At 39.4% G+C, this 26,847-nt stretch overlaps 1 protein-coding gene across 2 annotated transcripts in view; it reads left to right on the top strand.

Moving 5' to 3' along the window:
• LOC122791010 (beta-1,4-galactosyltransferase galt-1-like) overlaps positions 1-26,847 on the top strand; it is a 587,919-nt gene that overhangs the window by 25,865 nt on the left and 535,207 nt on the right. The gene's annotated exons all lie outside the window — the stretch shown is intronic.

Here is a 26,847-nt window from a genome sequence, read left to right on the forward strand (position 1 = left end):
ACACAGCATGGTTTCCACCTAAACCATAGCACAACCACTGCTCTACTCACCTTTACCAATCAGATTAACCATCGAAGAAATGACAACAAATTTGTCTCAGTCATATTCCTAGATCTATCAAAAACATTTGATATGGTTTCCCATAACCTACTCTTAGACTCTCTGTTAACCTTATCCTTCACCCCCTCTACTACTTCATGGTTTAGAAGCGATCTCTCTGACAGAAAACAGTCAGCTAAATGGCAAAGTACACTATCTCCTCTATTACCAACTACTATAGGTGCCCCACAAGGATCAATACTGGGGCCTCTACTGTTCACCATTTTTACTAACAAACTACATACCTCCACCCTGCATGCATCACTTATACAGTACGCAGATGACTCCACCCTAATCTGCTCAGCCCCATTCATAACCACTCTTTAAAAGCTTACCCAGGAATCCTTCTGCTCCGTGGAACAATGGATTACGGATATCCAACTCATTCTAAACCCCAACAAGACCAAATTACTCCTTTTTACCTCCAGTAAATCCAAATCCACCTTCTACCTTCACTATCACCTCCAAAAACAGGACCATAATCTCCCCCTCCACTCACACTAAGCTGCTCAGGGTTGAAATAGATAACAATCTAAACTTTAATGTCTATATCTCACAAACCATCACAAAGGTACATAAGAAACTAGGAACCTTATACAAACACAAACAGTTCTTATCAGACCAAGCTAGAATGTCCTTAGCCCAAACCCACCTGTTGTCTACCCTAATGTATGCATCACCAATCCTAATTCATATCAGGAAAACAGACCTAAACAAACTAAAGTCATGTTACAATAAAATTGCAAAATTCGCTAACAACTCCACTTTAGAAGTCATCACTGTCTTGTCCTGATGCAACTACAGTGGTTAGAACTCCCTCAGCTAATCCGCTATTACCAATTAGTCCTCACCTTCAACATAATAAGGAACCCTCAGAAAACCCCAGCCCTAAACCAACTTCTAAACCAATATTCTGCAAATCGCCCTCTACGCTCATCCAACAAAACCCTGCTCTGCATAACCAAAGCCAATAAGACTGCAGGGAAAAGTCTGTTCTCCCACACCATTGCTAGGGAATGGAATAACCTCCCCCAAAGTATCTCCTCTGCACCATCCATCTCACTTTTCAAGACATCACTGAAGTCACACCTCTTGCGATCATGGCTCTGTCCCTGTATCACATAAAATCTTCTCTGCTCTCCTCCTAACTGGCCACACCTCATCTCCTCACTACTTACCTCAGCTATTCTGTACTACTCAAATACTCCCTATCAGGAACTACTATCCTACAAACTATTTCTCACGCTGTGACATATCTCCCGAATAGCATTATTTTCCAGATTCCATTCCTTCATTTTTATGCTTTGTACTACCAATAGGGGATTCAAAGTTTTGATATCTATATACCCAGCTTGCTCAGATCAAACTAAGGTACGAAAAGTCTTCTTGATTGTTTATATTGCCACTGTATAGAAATGTTCTGTCATTCATGGATTATGTGTTGTCATATAAAGACATGGAGCTCTGATTGTATATATGCCTCTGTACAGAATTTTTTTTGTCATTTGTTGTATTTGTACTGTTAAGTTATGGAGGTTTTCTCCCCAGGCCTCCGCTGTAAATGGACTTTGTTCCAGTCGGACTTTCCCGGTAAACAAATGTAAAATAAAATAAAAATAAATAAAAATAAATATAAGAATGCCATTATTTTCCTTTAAGAACAGCAAGTAAGTACCCCCACACACTGACATACCCCACACACTGACATACCCCCACACACTGACATACCCCCACACACTGACATACCCCACACACTGACGTACCCCCACACACTGACGTACCCCCACACACTGACATACCCCAACACACTGACATACCCCACACACTGACGTACCCCCACACACTGACATACCCCAACACACTGACATACTCCACACACTGACATACCCCACACACTGACATACCCCACACACTGACATACCCCACACACTGACATACCCCACACACTGACATACCCCACACACTGACATACCCCACACACTGACATACCCCACACACTGACATACCCCACACACTGACATACCCCACACACTGACATACCCCACACACTGACATACCCCACACATTGACATACCCCAACACACTGACATACCCCCACACACTGACATACCCCACACACTGACATACCCCACACGCTGACATACCCCAACACACTGACATACCCCACACACTGACGTACCCCACACACTGACATACCCCACACGCTGACGTACCCCCACACACTGACATACCCCAACACACTGACATACCCCACACACTGACGTACCCCCACACACTGACATACCCCAACACACTGACATATCCCACACACTGACATACCCCCACACACTGACATACCCCCACACACTGACGTACCCCCACACACTGACATACCCCCACACACTGACATACCCCACACACTGACATACCCCTACACACTGACATACCCCACACACTGACGTACCCCCACACACTGACATACCCCCAACACACTGACATACCCCACACACTGATGTACCCCCACACACTGACATACCCCCACACACTGACATACCCCCACACACTGACATACCCCCACACACTGACATACCCCCAACACACTGACATACCCCCACACACTGACATACCCCCAACACACTGACATACCCCCAACACACTGCCATACCCCCTCACACTGACATACCCCCACACACTGACATACCCTCACACACTGCTACTGATTAGGTCAAACTAAATCCTAGTTAAGGAAAACACTACCAATCTATTTGCAACCCACATTCCAAAATCAGGTATTAAAAAATGCATAACATACATATAAAAAGACTGACTTTTAACTAAAATCACTTTTGGCTAACTAATGCGATAAAGCTTTCATCAGGTCTGTGACAAGAACTAAAATTATATAAATATCTTTGTTACTATGGATGTGAAATCCTTGTTCACCAGTATACCTAATAATGAAGGGGTACATATGGTTAGAGATATGTTAATAAGTAGAAATGTATATGACATTAAACGTGGATTTTTTATGTTTGTTAGTTGGAATGGTACTGGAAAATAATGTCTTTACTTTTAATGAAGTGCACTATTTACAAACATCTGGCATAGTGTAGCATTGGGCACTTCGTGTGCCAACAGCTATGCCAATTTGGTTATGTCTAGATGGGAGGAGAATGTTATGTATACTTCGGAGTATTATTTGTCATACATTCCTTTCTATAGACGGTTTGTAGATGTCCTCTTTTTGTTATGGAGAGGAGATATATTGCAGTTACATCAGTTTATTGATATGTTGAACACTAGTACAAACTTTTTGGAGTTTTCATGTAAATACTCAGATGTCTCTATTGACGTTTTAGATGTTTTATTGATTAGGAGAGATAATAATACTATAGATACTAAATTACACAGGAAGGAGTGTTACCGACCTACATATATACACCGCAATAGTATGCATCCTGACCATGCGTTCCGTAATGTATTGAAAGGGCAAAATATGCGGATTAGTCGATTATACAATGATGATAGGGATTTTGAAAGAGGATTAGAACAACTAAACTCTGATTTTAGGTCTAGAGGGTATCATACTGATAAGGTGAATAGTATGCAAGAAATGGTCAGAGGAGAGAGATTAACAATGGCTAAACCCCATTATTCCAAACACACTACAAGGCCTAAGGCTGTTAATATTCAGAGAAATACTGCCCCATTCTTTAGTCTCACATTTTCTAGTGATGAGAGGAAAATAAGGGAGATAATATCTAAACATTGGACCATTTTAGGCACTAATAAAGAGATATCCTCCATTGTGGGTGACAGACCCAGATTTGGATACAAAAATAAGAAATCTATATGCCAGAGGTTATGTTTTCCAAAACTTACCAGTGGAGTGTTAGTTACTAATATAGAACAACACACTACTAAATGTGGCAAATGTTCATACTGTACTTTTATAGATGAATCACATATATTTACACACCCTACTAATAATAAATCATTTACATACCTTCCTAAAGCAGACTGCAATACTAGGGACTTGGTGTATTTAGCACTCTGCACAGCATGCCAGAGCTTCTATGTTGGTAAAACGAATAGAAGCTTGAGGGAGCGAATACGCGATCATATATACTGTGCACGAAGAGGAATGATGTACAGCGCGATAGCCAGGCATATGCAGGTTCTAGGTAACGCACATGTATTTAAATTTCTAGTATTGGAAGTTGTAGGAATGGATGCTAGAATGGGTGATTTAACAAATATAACCTACCAAGCAGAGATGAGATGGATGTTTAGACTAGGAGCACATTGTCTACCTGGACTAAATGAACATGTTTCGGTGCAACCTGCACTAAGATCCAGGCCACTTAAGAAGTAACATTCTAGATTATATTTATACATTTCACTCAGTTTTATAGGGTCTATACGGTGGAGGCATGCAGATTCCCCCGTATACTTAACTTGATAATTTGTGGTAGTGGTACATTAGTTATGCTATTTATACCCACTTATATGCTCAAGAGGTGTTTTTAGGTTTGTTTGTATTTAGTGTATACTATAGTATACTTTCTTGGTTTTTAACAATTGATGATTTTTTTTTCTTTTAAGATAATCATTTTAGCTGAAATTTATACACAGTTGTGTCATTATGCCTTGTGTTAGTTTACATTTTATTCATTATACATTTGATAATACGTTTAGGAGATGTATATACATTGCACATGAGCATTGGTAATTATATGCTATTAATTACACCATAGCAACTTGATGATGCATCCTATGTGATTGGATACATTGTATAATGAGCTGTTATTTAAACATCATGCGTTTTTGTGTTATTTGTTAGATCTGAATAAGCTACATGCGAAAGCGCTTATCTTTCTTTTTCTGTACCATTTTGTTCATTAAATTAATTCATTTATTCATCCTTGCTGTGGACTGCTGGTGTGCTTTACATATTTAATTCATTTATCAATTTACACAGCAGTGGTTTTATCTCTCTTGCAACGTTTTTCAACTGGACTGATAGTTTTTTTGCTTTATATGTTTGATAACCAGGGTACCCCATCAGGCATAAGATTCCTTTGTCTAGGGCTGAGCCAATAGCACTGTCTGGTTGAATGACTTTCTCAGAGTTATACAGTAGGCAAAGGGAGCTGGAAGGAAACAAACCCTGTATGTATGTCAAGAAGCAGCTTGTTAGCTCAGAGCCTTAACCTCTGTATTAACTGCCAGATGATTCACTAAATCATGCTGTTTAATATTTTTAACTGCACCATATTTATAGAAGAATCTAACAGTTTAATTTAATATATACATTAATCAAGGTGTTAAATTATTTTAAAGGTATATAGCTATTACAAAGTATTAAAGAGATGGCTTAAAGGGAGAATCATTGACATTAAAGAAGTTTGTCTCCTTGTGGGTTCTCTAAAACATCGTTGTACATCTGCAGTTTCATCTTTACAAGGTACATCTGCAAAACAACAAGCTTCAAGAATTGTTTTAAAAATTAGTTACTTTCACTGCAAATGTTATTAAATATCAAACAAATTAAATAAAACTAAATATAAGCACAAGTATTTCAAACGAAAGTCAACATAGCACAAAAATGCATACATACATTCATACAGATATTTCATGCATGGGTAATAATTCCCTTCTAGCCTGCCAATATACCAAAACAGTTCTTCCCATAATAAGTGTCCAGGCTACTCCTAAAAACATCTAAACTAGTACTTGCTTTAATGTAATTTGGTAGTCTGTTCCATGCAACAGCTGTTCTCTTAGAGACCCAAGAAACTGCATTGATGCCTGTCTCACAAATATGTGTAATAGAGGGGTATTCCTAGAAAAAATGCATATAGTCTATCCCTAGCCAAGAACATTTCCAACATGAGCCACTATCTCAGTGACCCTCCTTTAATAACATGACATTTTCTGTGACTGATATTTTATATACTACAGAAAGGAGGTGTCGTTAAGTTCCTAAGGCTACAATTTTGCTTAATTGAGTATTGCTTTGATCAGTCAATTTAATAGAGGCTTAGAATGTGTGTGTTTAAAGTGATGGCATCTTATCTACTCTTACCGCCAGAAGTAAATCCACATCTGAAGAAGTACTGAGCAGCAATCTGGAAAAGCGAGAGGAAAGCACGTCCATCCGAGGGAAGAATATCACTCGTTCTAAATGACAAACTGCCAACATACTAGTAATGATACTATTTTTGAAAAAGAAAATATTCCATATCGTATTCAGTATCCTGAGCTCAGGAGTTACCAGTGACCCAGGCAACCACTTCCATAAGTATCTCTCGCGCCTGCCCCATTCCTAAACCTTGCAGTGACCATCCAGACTAAGGTGTGTTTGGAGTACATGAGCATCCGCTGTCTCTGGAAGATGCCAGATTAGAGATGGATGGATCTGAGTTTGAGCAACTGACACAGAGTTGCTGAGGATGAATAAGTATGAAGGTCAGGGGGGCCTAAAACTACCCAGCAGTGATGACGAGGTAATTTTCTTCCTGGAAACCCTGTGTGATTTACAGCCCAAGACAAGGCGAGAGACAACATTTTTAAATTTGCAGGAGTTCTTGGATTTGCAGATGTGAGGTAAACAATGTGCTGAAAATCTCAGTTTGGTAGGCATAACATATTGATAACATTGACTTTGGTCAGGAAATGGAGGTAGGGGCACATCCATTTATTTAATGTGGTTCTGAATCGACAGAGATGGTGACATTTGACATGACACCTTGACCCCATGTAGAAAAATGGGAAAAAGGGGGGTTGATGATGATGATGATCTCCCCCAGGCTGATCTCAATGCGTTGTGCAAAGTCACATGCGAAAGGAAGGCCAATCTATGCATGAAACCTGGAACAGGAAACTCGTAAATGTGTGAAGAGTGAAGTAAATCGGAATCAAGCAGTGCTGAGAGGAAGAACAGATTTGTTTTTGTTTAATGGACAGCCTAAAATTATGATAAAATATCAGGCAATAAGATAATTCCTTTTAGATACAGTCATGGGCTCGAACACTGACACCACTGGTTTCCTACCAGGAGGCAACAATTAGCTAATGCTCAAAGATTCAAATGGCATAGGCATGATGCTGCCTAAGGAAGCTACCTAATGTTTTAATAGCTTACAGGAAAAATAAGGGAGATAATGAACAGCCTTGGTGGGTTCCCCTTTCTAACTTTAGAGGATGCAAGGAAAGGCTGTTAATAATTGCTTGTGCCATAAGCTCATTGTAAAGCAATTTGCACCTAGTTCAAAATGGACAAGTAATAACAAAAGCTTGTAAAGCATTTCATAACAATGACCACTCCATGAGTCAAACACATTCCTTAGGTCTAGAAAAAAGGCAATTAAGAAACCTGTGAACCCACATTAAATAAATCCGTAACATCATCAGGTCTGTGCCTCCCTACCTAAATTAAAACCCTGCTGTGTCTGATAGTCTAAGTTTTAGAGAACATTTGTAACCCACTGAGCAAATTTTTGACATAAATTTTAGTTTCAGCAAGTAGGCCTACAGTTTAATTACTTTGTTGGCCAGTGCCATCCTTATGAAAATAGTAATAATAATAATAATAATAATAATGATAATAATAATAATAATAACAATAACAATAATAATAATATCAATAATAATAACAATAATAATAATAATAATAATAATAATAATAATAACAATAATAATAATAATAACAATAATAATAACAATAATAATAATAATAACAATAATAATAATAATAATAATAATAATAATAATAATAATAATAATAATAATAATAATAATAATAATAATAATAAGAATAATAGCAGAGACCAAATAAGGTAACTGACCAAAATGCTCTGCATGCCCCAAAAGATGCAATACTGGGGAAGCTAAAGATAACAAAATATCTCATAGAGCTCTGATGACAAGCCACCTTGCCAGGTAGACCATTAAGATCATAGGATCATAGGAGGTTACTAGGCTAATGGTCCTGGGGCCTTTACAAGCCTAGTCAAGAGCTTATCTCCAAAAAAGAAACCTCAGTCAGCACCTGTCATCCCTGTCAATGAGGACACAGGTGGAACCCCTGGGACAAATTTGTGGCTTCCCATCCACTCATTAAGGTTGCGCTTGAAGAGGATCAGCGAGGTACTCTGATTGACGTGTATGAAAAGTCTATTCCAGAGATGGAGCAGCCTCTGGGAGACAAACCTGTTTCTCCACCAGGTTTTATTGACATTGCATATTAGATTTAGACCTTTTGAGTAGGTAATGCTCATCAACATCAAAATTACACTGTTCACTCCTTCTCAATAACCCCACTTCCTACACATCACTTTCCAAACTTCTGTCCCATTACAACTCCAATCATCCTCTTCGTAGTTCCAACCAACTCTTACTACTGACCTGTAAACCCTGTAAAAATATAGGCAAAAACCTTTATAAATACTTCCTCTCTCATAGCTGGAACAAACTCCCATTACATATCAAAAGTATAACTCATGCCAACAGCTTTAAAAAGACACTAAAAGATCACCTACTTAACCCCAAGATGTGTCACTGCAATCACCCCACTTAACCTCCCGTATATATATATTTATTTATTTATTTTACATTTGTTAACTGGGGTAGTCCAGCTGAGTGCTTAGCCCGTTTTCAGTGGAGACCCGAGGAGAAAAGCTCCACGGTCAGTATTAACATTTTACATACAATTAATAAGACATTTTAATTTGGAAAATTTTAACAGGAGAACTATTACAGTAACTCATAACAGTTAAACAATTTAGTACAGTATCTGACATTCTACAGTAAAAAACATTTCTAAGCAATCATGCAATTGAACAATTGTACAGTAAAAGACATAAGTCATACAGAAAGCAATTTTGTATAATGACAGAGGTCATACTGCAAAAAAACGGTGGTTGAGAGTGACAAAATGCAGTATAGTATTCATAATTCCTAAACTGGTTATATACGGTTTAGTTACAGAAGGGGTAGATGAGGGATGAAGTGGATTAAGTATAGAGATGGAGGGGTAGATGATTATTTAGCTAGGCAGTAGAGGGAGGAAGGAAACAGAGGCTATGGTAAGGTAGTTTCAGGGAGGATGACTACAGTGGTAGGACCATTTGTTTGTTAGGTACCTCCAAGTGCTTGGTTTGGTCGAGTGACCTAATTTCTAGGGGTAGTTGGTTCCACGTTGTAGCATGGCTATAGTTATAGAGTAGACACCCTATTTTGGTTTTGGGTTCATAGATCTGTAGGAAGTCCTGGTCTGAGCTACGTAGTGTCCTAGTAGGGGAATATTTAGATATAATGGACAGAAGGCTAGGGCAGAAATATGGTAAATAGAAGATAGAGTGGATAATTTGCAATTGATGAAGTAGCAGCATATGAGGGAATTCAAGGCAGTCCAGTTGTTTAAGAGATAGGCAATGATGTGATATGTAGGTTTGTTTTGCCACAAATCTAGCAACCTTGTTGTATGTAGTTTCAAGTTTAGTTAAGAGTGTGGTGTTAAGATTTGTGAATAGTTGACAGCTATATAGACATGTGGAAAGAAGAAATGTATGGCAGAGAGTTTTTCTGGCTGTACTGGTTAGATGTGTTTTGTTATGGTATAGGAGACCAAGTTTCGGGTGAGTCTTTTTGATAGAGGAAGTGACTTGGAGATCGAATTTAAACTGATCATCAATTATAACTCCTAGCAATTTAGTGCTGAGTTCAGCAGTAATGGTAGTGTTATTGCTTGATAGGATGGAAAATGTAGTTTTGAGATTGGTGAGTTTTTTTGGGAGGAAGAGTAGAAGCTTAGTTTTCTTGGGCTTGAGAATTAAGTTATTATCACTAAGCCATGTCTCTATAGAGTTGAATGTTGCCTGGGTAGTAGAGTGGAGGTCAGATGGATTGAGAGTGGAGGTCACATGGATTGAGAGTGGAGGTCAGATGGATTGAGAGTGCAGGTCAGATGGATTGTCAGCAATGATGATGACTGTAGAATCATCTGCATATTGTACAAATGTAGAATTGGGATAGGAACTGTAAAGTAGGTTGGTGAAAATATTGAATAGGACTGGCCCAAGTATGGATCCTTGGGGGACACCCATTGGGACAATTGGGGGGGATAGGGCAGAGTGCCATTTGACAGCTTGCTGGTGGCTAGAGAGATAGCTAGAAAACCAGGATATGGTGGGAGGAGAAAAAGTTAAGTGAGAGAGTTTTTCTAGAAGTAGGGGATGGGAAACAGTGTCAAAGGCTTTGGAGAGGTCAAGGAACAGACATGAAAATAGTTAGTTGTTGTTATGGGCCAGTGATACAATACTGATAAAGGATATTAGTGCAGTTGTAGGGGTCTACTTTATTTACGCGAAAGCTTAAAACAGCGAATGCATATGCATCGAACTGAGAGACCATCGAAACACAATAAAAATGGAACTACACAACAAACATGACATGTAACAGCTGTAGGCCCCCCCTGCACCCCCCACACCCTCTGCTACTTAAATATACCAACTCCGAGATCACACTACATTGAACTAAATGGAAATCTCCACCTACAGAGATTTCCATTTACAGTTTTCGACAGTTCGCACTTTCGATGCATATGGTTCGATGCATATGCATTCGCTGTTTTAAGCTTTTGCATAAATAAAGTAGACCCCAGTTGTAGTACTGTGTTTAGGGTGAAATCCATGTTGTGTGTGTTTTACAAGGTTCTGTTGGAGAAGATACTGCATTATCTGTTTGTGGATACATTTCTCAAGTATCTTGGAGAGGGGTGACAGAATGGCAATTGGCCTGAAGTTAGATATATCTGAAGAATTACCTCCCTTATGTATAGGTAAGGTGTAGAAAGTTTTCCAAATTATTGGAACATATGATTCAGAGATAGATCAGTTGATCAGGATGGATACAGGATAGGCTAGGGGTTCAGCTGCAATCTGTAGGAAGTAAAAAGGTAGATTATCAGCTAAGGGAGAGCAGGGTTTGAATTTAGAGAGTATGGATTTAATATAGTTAGTTGAGACTGATGTGAGGGAGAAATAGTTAAAAGGATGAGGTGGAGAGGTTGAGAAATAGTTTGAAGGGTGAGATGGAGAGGCTGAGAATGGGGAGTTATTAGTATTTTTTTCAAGTGGGAAGATCATTAATAATGGAAGTTATAGAGTTGATGAAATGATTGTTAAATGCAGTAGCAGTTTCTTCAGGGGTTTTATTTGGACAAGGGTTGGGAGGGGAAGGTTTCCTGGATGCATTAAGTGATTAATTGTGCTCCAGAATTATTTGGGATCAGATTTTAGGGTGGTGGGAGGGTTGGCATAGAAGTTGATCTTGTCTTTGTTAATAATTTTCTTTATTTGATTTCTAAGTTCTTTGTAAGTCTGTAGGAGAGAAGGGGTCTTGGTTTTAGTCCATAGTTTCTATATGCTGCCACGTTTTTTTCATCAGGGCTCTAGTTGATTTGGTTAGCCAAGGAGCAGTATTAGCTTTGATTCTGATAGTTCGGAGGGGAGCAAGGGAGTTGAGGATGTTGAGAAAGGTGGAGTTGAAAGAGTGGATGGCTTCCTCTAGGGGAAGTGTTGTGAGATGGGACCAATCTATTTTGGAGAGTTGGTCAGAGAAAGGTGGAGTTGAAAGAGTGGATGGCTTCCTCTAGGGGAAGTGTTGTGAGATGGGACCAATCTATTCTGGAGAGTTGGTCAGAGAAAGAGTCTGGACTAAAGGAAGAGACTTTACGAGAAGTGATAAACTTGAAAGGCCTGGTAAAATGGGGAATGCGTCTAGTGACTGTGATAGGGCAGTGGTTACTAAGAGAGTTTGATAGAGTGTGAGGGTTATGGTAATTTTGGGGGTGAGACACCAAAATCCAGTCTTGAGTAGACTGTGGTAGGTGTGCCTTACTAATATAGGTATGGGATGTGATTAGCTGTTCAAATCCATGTAAATTGATACATGAGGTAGTATGGGGAGTCTGAATAGTAAGCCAATCTGTTTACCATACCTCTCAACTGTCCCTGATTTTGACTCAAATTTTAACTCTGTCCCTCTTAATCCCTCCTAAAACTAGTGACTTTTGGAGGAAAGGTGGTGAATTACACTTAATGAATAATGACAATAATTAAGAGTTATAAACTTCTTTTACTTCAGAAAATGTGTATTAATTCATATGCTCTGATTCTGTCAATGTTTCAAGTTAATAGCACTAATATTTTAAAAGTGTCCCTGGTTGTCCCTGATTTTTTCTTGACTTGTTCCTGATTCCGTTGAAATTTGTCCCCAGTTGGTTGAGAGGTCTGCTGTTTACATCTCCTAGGATGATGGTTTCATTGTGGATGGTCTGCGGGAGATAGGATAGGATGTTCTCGAGTATGCCTAGATTGTCTCCTGGTGGGATATAAATAGCTACCACAGTTATGGTGGTAAAGTTGTTGAGTTTAACATTGGTAATTAGGAGTTCAGCTGTAGAGAAAGGGGGTAGAGGGAGGTTTGGACTAGTCATTGTGAGGTGATCAGGGTAGAGTATGGCTATCCCTCCACCTCTTTTCCTTTGCTTGTCAAGTCTGAGGATGTTATAGCCAGGTGGGGTAATTTCACTATCTTGATTATATGGTTTTAGCCAGGTTTCAGTTAGGGTAACTATGTCAGGAGTATAGTTAGCTAACCAGGCATGGAAATCCTGAACTTTGTTTACTGCACTCCTGAGGTTGATAGAGTAGAAAGATACTTGCTTTTGTAAGGGGGTGGGGTTAGTAGATGTTTGTACAGATGGATGATTATGGAAGGTAGGTTGGGAGGGGCCAGGGTTAAGATGGATGTCCCCTGATAGAAGTAGTGGTTTAAAGTAGAGTAAATGTTTAAAGAGGGAGACATTTCTTTTATGCTTAGAAGTGCTTGGGAGAGGAGGAGATCACTTTATTTTAGGAAGGAGAGTATTATGGTTTGGAATAGAAGGGCTGGTTTGTAGGCGGGGTTGGGGTTTAGTATTTGGGTGTAGAGTACAATTGTTGGAATGGAAGTAGGGTGAGGGTAGATGTGTGTGCTAGGAGGTGAGGAGGTAGAGGAGGGAGAGTATAGGTATCAGGAGTAATGCTTGTGGTTTGAAGGGCATGATATAAGTGTAGAGTATAGTGGAGACAGTGGGCAGATGAGGTGAGTGATAAGTAGTAGTGTGTGGGTAGGAACTATAGAAGGGGGGTGTATCTGTGAGGAAGCTATTGGGAGGGGTAGGAGAGGAGCAGGAAGAGGTGTGGCTAAGGTGGATAAGTATAAAGGAAATGATATGGGGGGTAGGTGGAAAACGGGGTCGGAACGGAGTGAAGTGACCCCGAGCATAGCGAGGGTGAATGAAGCGGGGACCTACCGAGTAGGTGCTGGGTTTCTTAAAAAAAACTATCTGTTCACCCTAAGCCAGGACAGTAGGATTTCTTCAACTATAATGGAAAATGTTCTATTAACTTGCAGGTAGTCAGCTAGCTAGTATTTAATGGTGGAAGGGATAGATAAAGTGTAAGGTATGAGAAGGGGTCTGTAAAAGACCTCGGGTACTCGTGGGACTGTGCTCACACTGGGTTACAGATACCTGAATTCCAGGGAGGAATAAGGTAAATGTGTACAGAAAGAAGGTCAGTTTAAAATATTTGCACATTAAAGAGGGGATGATAGCATACTTTCTTTCCAGTCTCCCGGGTAATTCTTTTCAGGTTCAGGTATGGCAGATTCCCTGTTTTATTTTGGATGTGATTGAGCCTTGGTCAGGGATTCTATGTTAGGGTGCAGAAACAGGGGAGAGAGTTTCTTTCCAGTCTCCTGGGTAATTCTTATCAGGTTCGGGTATGGCAGATTCCCTGTTTTATTTTGGATGTGATTAAGCCTTGGTCAGGGGATTCTATGTTAGGGTGCAGAAACAGGAGAGAGAGATGAAATATCCAAGTGTGTAGTCTAAACAAGTCCCATTAATTCTTCTAGTAGGCATCTCCTGCAATCCTGATTGCTTTGGCAAGTGAATTCCTCTGTCTATGCACATTCTACAACGGCTATATAGGTAGTGTCTTGGCATTACTTCTAATTCTTGTAAATATTAGAAAATGCTAGCTTTTCAGCACTGTGACTAAACTGTTTGCATGTTTATGTTTTTAGTACTCACACTTTATTATGTGACAACTTTAATTTGTTCTGTATACCAGCATTACAGTTTGTACACTATTTTAGCGTATGTATAATGTTTCTTTTACATTTTATTGCTGCAAATATTATTGAAGCTTTTCTGCTCGGATCTCCACTGAAAATGTTTTTTTTTGTAACTCAGCTGGACCAACCCGGTTAACAAATGTGAAATAAATAAAAATAATGCATGAGATGTTAGACTTATGGATATAGAGCATCTCGGGTCTATATTAGATGAACGAACACTTAAAATGTTGAGTATGACATGCTTGACAGCTTTTAAGCGAAAGTTCATCTAAGCGAAATCCCATAATATCGAAAGAAAGAGTTTCGAAAACTTATAGTTGGCCAGTTGTCATGAAGCCAACGTCTGACAGCGAAAATGTACTATATACCATAAGCACCTCCCCCCAAACCCCCCCCCAAATCAACAAAATAAAGTGGGGGTTTCACCCCTACACCCCCCAATGTGGGGGGCTGTCCCCCCCACACACCCTACTTAAATATACCAGCTCCGAGATCGCACCACAGTGGAGGACTGTCATAACATTACACAGGGTGAATGACAAGACCACACAACACTGAAGGAATGTAAGAACGGCTAGACAAGGTGAATGTTCTGACATCAGCCATTGGCTTCCTGATTGCTAGCTAACTATATTTTTTCAAAACTCCTTGTTTCACAATTCTTAGCTTTCACTTAGATGAACGTTGGCTTAAAAGCTGTCGAGCATGTCATACTTGACATTTTAAGTGTGCGATCATCTAATAGGGAACTGAGCATCTCTAGTAGGGCAGGGTCCGAGATTGTCTTGCAGGCAAGACACAGATCACCTCTGAGCAATCTGTACGATACTGAGTAGAGTGATAGTGATTTCAGCATGTCTGCATAGGACAGGTGTTGGAGGCCATGGATTCTTTTTGTGAGGTATTTCTGTGGCCTTTCCAAACGGGGCATTATACTCAATTATTTGGCCTAATGAGGGAGGAGTACAGAGAGGTAATAACCTCCTGTTTTCTGGATGAAATCCCTTTACTTATGAGATGAACCAAGTAAAAGGCTTTTGTGACCACGGCTGTTACATGATGGTTGAATGTGAGATTATTGTCAACCTGAGAACCCAGGTCTCTCACCACAGGTTGTGTGCTTAAGAGGTTGCTGTTGATATGGTAATCAGTAGGGGCCATGTTTTTGCTGAATGGTATGATAGCATAATTTTTTTGCATTTAACTTAAGGTCATGACTTTGGCATCTGTCATTTGTTACTGTGAGACCCTCTTGCAATATGTTAACATTATTTAGGGGTCAATGACAGCACCCAACTTACAGTCGTCTGGAAACTTGGTCAGCCACAGGCCTTTTGTCTTTGCCTGGACCTCTGAGAAGTAGATGCCAAACAGTAGGGGTCCCAGGACAGATCCCTGGGGAACACCACTAGTAAGAGGTCTGCTGTCAGGAGGTGGAGGCACCTATTTTGACATTGTGGATCTGATCAGTGAGCCAGTTGACCACCCACCTAATGAGATAGGGATTTACACCTTAACTGTCTGTTGGATTTCCATAGTGGATAACGGATGACTGAGGAAGTCAGGCCTGCCTCCAAAAAATGTGTTAGCTAAAGGTTTTGAAAGAATTGATGTTTATCATATAGATCACTGTTGCAGTAGCCTTAGCTTTATGGGTTATATCTTGCCAAGCTAGCCACCTTCCAAAGCTACAGGGCACCTTTCATGTGCCCAAACTGTTACATAGCCTGAGCTGAGCTAAGTAAAAGACAGGTTTGGATTCCAGACCCTTTCAAGCTTTTCTGCCACTGAAGAATACACTACTGTAAGGCTTTTAAGGATTGACATATTGCTTGGTGCTGTTCTTGTGCTGGGCAGAGTTCCTTTTGTGGAAAAACCTTCTATTTTCTAAATATTGTTTGTGTTTTTTCACATTCCTCTTACTGTATCTTATTTTTAAACAGGAACATTCTTTTTTCCTGTCAGTTTAAAGTTGTATAAAGTAAATGAAAACCATTTTTTTCTGTGGAGAAATTGTATTTGTTTTATTTTTGGGGGGACTGGCAAAGTGTTTTAAAGTGCTTTTTATTGTGTTTTTCTGTGAAAAATGTGACATTTAAATACTTGCAGTTTTTACTGGCAATTACTGCTCATCTTCCATAGGAAAAAAGCACTATTTTTGGCTTGACCATGGAACATTTTACTGGACCCACTGTAGGTCCTTCTTCCAGTCACAAAAGACAAAGTTATGCAAACAGCCTTTGCCATCACAGCAGGCTAGCAATTTGCTTCAAGCACAGGTAGTGGATTCTATTGTGGCTATTTGTTGTACCTGAGACCACTTATCTTTTACCCCGGACCCCGTTAGTATAGCACCTATATCCCTATGGACTGGGGATCTTTTATTAATTCATCGAATGAAAATATTGTCAAACGTGATGTCATCAGAAATGCCATTCATCGAACTAGTCTGACTGAGAGTGCATTACAGTTGGGAACAATACATTTCTCCTTTTCTCACTGTAGTGCAATTTCGAAGTTGGTATATATAATTAGTGGGGGGGGGGCAATAAAATGCCGTTCAACCATATTTTCATTCGATGAATTAATATAGCCCTGCACTGGGCGGTAGCCATGTCCTCTGCAGCTGTCAGGGTCCCCTCAATGGGCAAGGGAGAGTTACTGTTATCGGTCTTGGGAGGGAACAGGGAGGCTTCCCTGTTGTTTCTGAATGCTGTGCCCATCTATGGGGAAGTTGTTTCTGTCATTAGTAACATGGTTGGCCCCATTTTTCCTGGTAAAAAGAAACAGAAAATTGAGCATATGTCTTCTCTTCCTCAAATTCCCTTAGACAGGAGTACTTTACTGGATCTGGCTCAGAGTTTCATTCAGGCTATTGATCCTTCTTGTAAAGTAGTTTCTGGTAAAAGAACAAAGAGGGATACCTCTTTACCTGAAGCGATTCAAGGTTCTGAAACTGAACATGAAGGTGCAGTGACAGATACAGGGATTTCTCCTCAGATTTCTGATCCATGCTCAGAGACAATCCCAGTTTCTGATTCTCCCTGGGGGGGGGGGGTCTTCATCTCTGATACTATTGCTAGAATGTGCCAGTGTCTTCAGTAGGTGAACACTGAGGTTTCTCAGTCCCTCAGAAACTACTATGAGTTGTTACAGAAGGAATTTCTAGAACCAACACTCATTCTTCCTGTCCTGTCTGCTTTAAAGGACATGTATGTTACTGCCTGTACTTTTTCTGACAGTAAGCCAGCTGCCCCTAAAAAGACAGATAGGATGTGTACAGTTCCTCAGTCTTTTTAAGTTTCTATACACTATTCCCAAACCTCATTCAGCATTTATAGCTTCTGATCCTCCTGCTGCTAAACACATAGTTAATTCCAATCGTACTCTATCTGATAAGGAATGGAACATTTTTTTTCAAATAGTACGTTGTAAGGACATATTTCTTATTGCCACATCCCATAGCAGTGCGCTCATCACTCTCTAATATAGCATTTTATGGGTCTGTCCGCCACTGAAATGGCTATCTGGACTTTACACCCTACAACAATACTACAACCTATTTTAAGGGACAACTAATTTACAAAATCATTAACTGCAGTTCCCTAACATAGTCTCTTTCAAGTCCATCCCACAATGAAGTGAGCTATCTGGACTTTACACCCCACAACAATACTACAACCTATTTTAAGGGACAACTAATTTACAAAATCATTAACTGCAGTGTATGTTCTTTTAAACATCTCAATCATCTGTATAAAAAGTTAACTTTTGACCGTTGTGGTGTGCACACTACTAGGACTCTCATTGTTAGGTTCCCTCCCTCCTTTTTAGCCAAAGTGTATTGCTGTTTAATCCATTACTTCATTTGGTTCACAGTTGAGACCTTACAAACCCCAGAGAAGATACCCAATTTTCCCACTATCTCTTCCTTGCATAGGATTGTGGTAGAAGTTTATAGTACATAGGTAAGGGCTCTGGGACACTGACCTGGGCATACAGCCATGGCTGACTGTTTTCTTCTGGAGACACTGTCTCTGCCTCGTGGTTGAACTCACTCTATACAACCTAGCTCCACTCGGGTGCACTCTGCTCCCCTACCCTACCCCCATTCCCAAACACCCTGCTTCAGTTACATTTATCTCTAATCAAACCACTCCCCATTAGGTCGTCAAACAAATTTTCACACAAACCCTTTACTACCTCCTATTATCCTACACCCACTTCCACACCTACCCACCCCTCTGCCTTACTATAAACCTCATTCCTATTCTGTCCCATCTTCTATAACCTAATCCATCCTATCTTAGCTTCTCCTCCCAACTACTATCACTCTGTAAATATTGTAAATAGCTTTTGATTTTTGACTTCAACTGTGTGAATTTGTTAAATGTATCGGCACAATATTTTTCCACTATGGCCAATATTGCTCACGCTTTGTATTATTTGATATGTATTTGTACTTGTACTTTTATTTTTATTGGACTGCTATCTTTACTGTAATCTGTTTCATGGAACTTTTATCCCCGGGACTCCACCGAAAACGTGCTCTCTGGGCCCAGTGGACATCCCTGGTAATCAAACTGGAAATAAATAAATATCAGATACCATCCTCTAGCTCCTTCCATTTAGCATCTTCCTCTCATTCAAACTAAACTATTATAATATTTATATGTGTTGATTCTGGCATTTATTAATTGAAGACTACACATTAATACCAGACTTATTATTAGTCTCTCCCAACCCTAAACTAATCATGCAATGCAAAATGCTGACTCATTACATTATGGTACTTATAATATTCTGAGCAGATGCTCACCTAACAACATATCATACACAGCTGCCCTTCCACCATATTAACTTCAAAGCTACAACAAACAAATCCTTCCCTAGTGAAACCTCTCACTTCATAATATCTTTATACATCTTGAAACCTACTTTCTCAACCATGCCCCCTCACAATTCCACCTCTTGCGCACACTCCAAAAAGAATTTCATTTAGATATCATAAGCAGTTCTCTAAATGATTAAACACACTAATAAACTAAAAATAAGTGGACATACCCCCAAACTCAGGTGCCAACTACTCCCCCTCAACCCCTCCTCACTTTCAAAATACATTTAACCTGTGACATAAAGCTACCGATCTACTAAATTTAAACTTAAATCTTAGAAGCATTTTCAATAAGGTTTCCAAGCTCCATGCGACCCTCTCTCTTTATTCTCCTGACATAGTCATACTGACAAAGGGATGCTTAAAACCTCACATTACAGACAATGAAATCACTCTTCCAGTTTAGAATGTACTTAGAGTAGATAGAAAAGAAGAGAGATGGAGGGGTAGCTATATTATTTAAATACAACTCCTAAGTCTAAACACAACTAACACAAACAATGGCAAGATACTTTGACTAAATTACAAATCAATCCTTACAAATATATAGCCATAATAGCCATCTATATCCCCCCCAGGGAACAATGCTACCATGATTTAGCACATCCTTCAAATCATTTCAAATGATATTGGCTATGAAACTATCATCATGGGGGAATTCAGCACTGACTGCTCGGTATGTAACTCTAATAACCCTAGCAATTTTATCAATTTCTATGGCTTTTCACAAATGATCCAATCCCCAACTAGAATAGATAGAAGAACAAACAAACAGTCAAATCTTCACTGGACCTGACTAACAAACAAACTAACAAAAATCTGTCTGTTTACCAGACTGTATCTGTGACCATACACCCACGTCTACTCAGACAACAAGACTTTCCATGTACCGCCAAATCCATAATAAAAAACACTTCAATCCCCAAGACCTGATTAACACCCTAAAGAAATTCTGTTGGATCCCTCTCAAAAATCTATCCCTAGATGCCATTGTAGATCATTTTAATACCACTTTCCTCAACATTCTCAGTAGACTAGCACCACCCAGAATAATTCATGTAAAGTCAGTCTATAATCCTTGTCTTATTCAAGAAACAAGAACCCTTCTCAAACTAAGGGATAAAGCATGGTCCATATGGCATACAAACAAAACATCAAATCAAACTAGATAAAAAGAACTATTACACCAATCTCCAGCTAAAATACCAAAGGAACCCACAACTATTTTGGAATACAATAAAAAACATCCTACAACCAGGTGAAGCCTCTACCCCTTCTCCTACCATACCTAACAGCTCAGGTAATATCACTGAGCATTTCAATAAATATTTAATCGAAAGTATCCTATCTCTGACCAAAAACAACCAAACCAAACTAAAATCCACATCTTTTCCAACCAGCAATAGTAATGAAGCTTTTTCTTTTCAACCCACTCCCACCAAGATCATAGAAAAACTACTCCAAAAACTCAAACCATCTACCATCACAGCTGACAACCTACCATTTGAACCATTGCCTATCCAGTATCAATTCTAATGAACTGGTCCATTATTGTACAATATGCCCCCACCATCTGGAAAACTCACACATAATACCCTTACATAAAGGTGGAAAACTAACAGAACTCACAAATAACAGACCAACCTCCATTCTATTCCCATTATCCAAAATCCTGGAAAGGTGTATACATTCCCAACTTCTGAAATATCTTGTAACAAATAATCTTGTAATCAAATCCCAGCACGGCTTCAGACTCCATCATAGCACCACTTATGCTCTCCTCAGCTTCACCAACACCATAAACCAATAATAAATGACGGAAATAGTATAGTCTGTTTTCTTACACGTCAAAGGCTTTTCACACTGTCAACCATGATAAACTATTAGCTGTTCTCACAAACCTAAAACTGAACTCTTCATGGTTCCAGAGTTATCTAATGGGTCATCAGCAGGCAGTAAAGTGGCAACAAGATCTCCCTCCCTCTTCTTCCAGTCACTCTAGGTGTCCCATAGGGGTCCATTGTCAGTGCCCTCCTTTTCAGTATTTTTACCAATGACCTTAGTATTGCTACCCCCCAGCCACCATGATTCAGTATGCAGATGACTGCACTATTATCTGTGCAGCACCAACCTTACAGCAACTCCAAAACATAACTCAGAAGTCATTTACTGAAATCAAGACATGGTTGTCAAACTCAAAGCTCATATGTAACCCCAACAAGACTAAATGTATGATATTTCACCCTACCTAACCCTCAGAACCTCCTGCCAACTTCTATATTACAGCTAGGGAAAACACAAAAATCAGCCCTAAATCCCAAACAAGACTACTAGGAGTTATAATTGACTCTAGGATGAGGTTTGACTGACACAGAGGTTCATAGGTTCATAGGTTCATAGGATGATACTAGGCTATTGGCCCAGAGGCCCTTATAAGCCTAGCCGAGAAGTTCTCCCATGTTCCCTCAAAGTCAGCATATGTTTCCCCTGTCCAGCAGGGAGACAGGTGGGATCACAGGGGTATTTTTTCTGTTTCCCATCCAGTCATCCAGGTTCCTCTTAAAGAAGGATAGAGAGGTAATCTTCTTGACATGGAGAGGGAGTCTATTCTACAGATGAGGGAGTCTTTGGGACACAAATCTATCCTACCAATAAGTTCTATTAATGTCACAGACCAGGTTAAGGCCTTGCGTGCGGGTTGCACCAGTAGAGTTATATCACAGACAATTAAAGTTCATAAAAACAGGTAACCTATATAGAAATAAGAATCTCCTACCAGACAGTTCTAGGGTAGCTATTGCAAGGACCCACCTACCAGCAGCTCTCCTTTATGCCTCATGAATTTTCACAAACCTAAAAAAGCCACACATAGAAAATAGAATCATGCTATAACAAAATAGATACATTTGCTACAGGATCCCCATACAGAACACACCACTGCAAACTCCCCTGGCTAGAATGACCTCAACTACTTGCTTACAACCAACTCACCAAAGCCCATAAACTACTCTATCAGCTGGACAAAACCCTTTCTTTCCTGGATATACTTCATCCATACTCCAACTAACGTTCACTTTGTTTCACAAATAAAAAATGATTACAAGTTATAAAAACAACAAATAGTGCTGGAGACTCTCTGTACTCCTTCCACATATATAAAGCCTGGAATTTGCTACCTCACACCATTAGAACCACAACTGATCCAACACAATTTAAAAAACTACTTAAAAATTATTTTATTGATACATGGTTCTGATAATGTAACACTCCAGGCCAACCATGATCATTCACTTCTCTCCCCCTGTTCTCTCCACCCTATTCTTTAAGCTTCATCTATAGAAGTACCAACTGCTAATGCTTTACATAGGTTCATAGGTAGGTACTAGGCTATCAGCCCAAGGGCTTACGTAAGCCTAGCCAACAAGGTCCTGGCTTATGCCACCCAAGAAAGTTATTTTCCTGTGCCACTGTCGAGCAGAGACACAGAAGTGTATTTCCTATTTCCCACCCACTCATCAAGATTTTTCTTGAAGAGTGCTAATGAAGAACTTTGCTTTACATAAATGGGTAGCCTGTTCTAGAGTATGGGAAGTCTCAGGGACAGGAATCAATCCCTCCAGCATGTCCTGTTTATTGTGGTCACAAGGTTTAGGTCCCTAGAGCATGTAGCTCGGAGGGATTGGGGTTTCTTTAGGTGTAGCAAACTATCCATCTCCCCATTTTCTTTCCTGAACCCAAAAATGAGGGAGAAAGGATGTGCCATACCTCGGATGTCCACAGACAACTCGGGTACTATCTTGGCAGAACTATATCTTTCAAATCCTTGGGTCAATTGTTTATTTTCTTTGAAGATAAGAAGGGACAACCTGTGTCAACAAAGACTATTTCCAAATGGTTGCCAAAGGCAAATTATCTTTTTTTATACTCACCATGACAAATCTATTCCAGCCAAGGACAAAGCCACATCTACCAGGGCCTTGGCTTCATCTATAGCTTTTTTGGAAAGGGTTGGATTCTAGAAGTATTCTAGAAGCTGCTACTTGGTTCTCTGTACATACCTTCCTTCAATAAGTCCAGATCATGCTTTTTAGGACCATTCTCCAGGGGCTCTTGGGCCCTTCTCCTTCCACTTCCCAAATATAGTTAGCTATAGTAAACCCATATAGCTAAGGCTACTGCAGCAGTGACCAATATGATGAACATAGTGTAGTGGTGTAAGCTGAACTTACCATAACACTGGATGTAGCACTGGTCAGTATGAACATAGTATAGTGGTGTAAGCTGAACTTACCATAACACTGGATATAGCAGTGGTTAGTATGAACATAGTATAGTGGTGTAAGCTGAACTTACTGCAACGCTGGATGTAGCAGTGGTCAGTATGATGAACATAGTGTAGTGGTGTAAGCTGAACTTACCGTAATGCTAGATGTAGCAGTGGTCAGTATGATGAACATAGTACAGTGGTGTAAGCTTAACTTACCATAACACTGGATGTAGCAGTGGTCAGTATGAACATAGTATAGTGGTGTAAGCTGAACTTACTGCAATGCTGGATGTAGCAGTGGTCAGTATGATGAACATAGTGTAGTGGTGTAAGCTGAACTTACCGTAACGCTGGATGTAGCAGTGGTCAGTATGATGAACATAGTACAGTGGTGTAAGCTGAACTTACCATAACACTGGATATAGCAGTGGTCAGTATGATGAACATAGTACAGTGGTGTAAGTTGAACGTACCGTAACACTGGATGTAGCAGTGGTCAGTATGATGAATAGTGTAGTGGTGCAAGCTGAACTTATGTTTGAATAATCACCACTGCAGTAGCCACTCCCACTCTTCATCCCCCTTCTTTTTTGGTATGCCTTTTATACCAGGGTGTGGACATTTATTTATTTTTTTGTTATTTTTAGCATTGTCCTTTCAGGGCTCAGCCTCCCACTCTCTGTTGGCAGGAAAGCTCTGAAGGGCTTCACATTCAGACTCATCTTTTAGTCAGCTCACTTTGAGCTACTTGACAGTTTGGACGCATGGAAGGTACCTTGAAGCATTGGAAGCTGGTTGGCTATTATATCCTTGGCAGGATATAACCCCATGAGTAGTGATCATTCAAACATCTACTGTTATGGCAAATACAACCTATCCAACTGTACTTTGTTTCTCCTACATGTTCAATGGACTTTGTAAACCAACATGTGTGTAGTCTGATATCCTGGGTTTCCACTATTAACCTTTCATCTTTTGGTTTAATTCAGCTCTCTTTAACCATTTAATCAATTACATCAAATCCTGATCAACATGAGGTTGTTCCTGGAAATCTCTGTACTTAACAAAATATTTATGCTTTTCCCACATTTCTTTCATTCTCAGATGATTTTTCTCCTGATATTCTTTTTGTTGTTGTTTGTTTCTTGGCAAATTCAGTAGCTGTCTGATTTTTTTCTTCTTCTGGTTTGGTTTCAATTCTCACTTGATACTGGAATGCCTCTGCTAAACTAAGCAGATAGGTCATCTTAGGGTTTCTCTCCTCATGTTTTAAAACTTTCACTATGCTTGGATCTGATGAGGTCAGCAGATATGCATGCAGTCCCACTACTGTAGTCCTATACATGTAATCAGTTTTGAGGAGGCCCATCCCACCTTCAGAATGAGGAATATATAATCTTGGTATGCATTGATTTTTATATATCATCTGATAAGTGTAAAGCATTTTTCTTGTTTTCCTATTCAGCTGATCCAATACCTTTTGGGGCTAGTCAGTCATCCCAAAACTGTAAGTTAGAACAAGGAAGAGCAAATTGGTTTATAGCTTGGACTTTATTCCTAGATGTCGATATTACTTTTAGTCTTCTGAAGTATTCTTTACTGAATTTTACTCACATTTGTTCATGTTTTATTGCTGATTCGTCATCAGTTCCCAAATATTTGCACACTCCCTCCTGCTCAAGTTCCTTTATGTTACATTTCTGTCCCAGAATGATATTTTCTTGATGCTGCAGCTTTCCTGCTTTAGCCATTGCTAATCCTCCCAACTTTCATTTACTATAACATCTAACAATGGGACCGTAATCTCACCAGATATGTATACCAAACTCCTGGCTGTTATAATAGACAACAACCTCAAATATGATATGCATGTAAACCAAACGATTAAAACTGTTAATAAAAAAACTTGGTTCTCTATACAAAAACAAACCTTTTCTCACCCCTCTAGCTAGGACTACCATTGCCCGTACCCATCTGCTTTCAACTCTACTCTATGCCTCACCAATACTCACTAACTTGAACAAAACTGATCTCATCAAACTCTCTAGCTGCTACAATCAAATTGCCAGGTAGGAACTCCCTACACGACACACCATTGTCAAAACCTACACCTCTTAGGTTGGCTAGAACTTCCCAGGCTAATTCAATTTAATCAACTTACTGTAGCATTGAAGATTATTAACCATCCAGAAAAAATGCCCTCCCTTAAAAACATTATCCATCCCTACAAAAGCGCTAGGCCTCTGCGTTCCACTACAAAACTTTTGGTTCAATCTGTTAAAGCTAACAACCCATCCGGAGAATCTTTGTTTGCAAATTCAGTAGGCAAAACCTGGAATTTGCTCCCATCTGACCTTACTCTGAACCCCTCCCTTAAGCAGTTAAAAAAAAAATCTAACCCAGTATTTTAAAACTCACTGGTTTTGTCCTTGCTCTAACCCTGACTAAAGCCTCATCTACTTCCATAACCCTGCAATTTCTTATTCATAGCAGCTAACTTCTTACACTAAAAGGTTTGAAAAGAGAAACTGTAATATCTTTGCAGGTATTCTGCATATAGGCCGCACCTATAGGTTTGATAAGAGAAAATGTAACATATATGCATATATTTCTGTATATAAACTGTATTCATAAGCTTGAAATGTGAGACTGTAACTTGTATGTTAATACAATATGTTTGTGCATATACTGTAACTTGCTTGTCTTTATCTGTTTGTAGGTTTGGAGCTTTTCTCCCCGGGCCTCCACTGAAAATGGACATGTATCCAGTCGGACTATCCCGGTCAACAAATGTAAAATAAATAAATAAAATAAAATTTTCTACATTTATCGAGACCAGATGATATCATCTGAGAAAGTGTTAACCACTTGCAGCTCTGCTTTCAACTCCTCATTTGATGAACTACAGTTTTAAGTCATCCACAAAAGGTAGATGAGGAATCTTTTTAAGCAAGGTTGTTTTCTGGGAGCCAAATTGTAACCTTGACCTAATCTCTTAAGTAAACACCTTAATGGGTAAAGGGCAAGACAAAATAGTAGCAGGGGAAAAAAATCACCCTGGAATATCCCTTTTGGTTTTCATCACTGCGGTAAAAATTTGCCCTTTGTCATGTATTAACTGCAAAATGGTTTGCAACTGTTTCCTGGTCACTGTAATGTGATTGATCAATGTAAAATGCATCTTATACATCTGAAAGCATTCCTTTACCCATGAATGTGGGATGCTGTCAGATGCTTTTTTATAAACTGTCCATGCCATACTTAGAGAACTGTAAAAATGGGAAGAGTCTATTTTCGCTTTGTTTAGCAGCAAGTGATTCGTTGTTCCATATGAGTTTTTTTTGTTAACCTTTTGTTCTTTGCCATACTTGAGTTTTTTTCCCAAAAGACTATAAACTCTGTGTTTGTTAATTCC

The sequence above is a fragment of the Protopterus annectens genome, chromosome 16.part0 (genome assembly GCF_019279795.1).
Source record: "Protopterus annectens isolate FY-2018-M chromosome 16.part0, PAN1.0, whole genome shotgun sequence".
NCBI classification, from domain to species: domain Eukaryota; kingdom Metazoa; phylum Chordata; order Ceratodontiformes; family Protopteridae; genus Protopterus; species Protopterus annectens.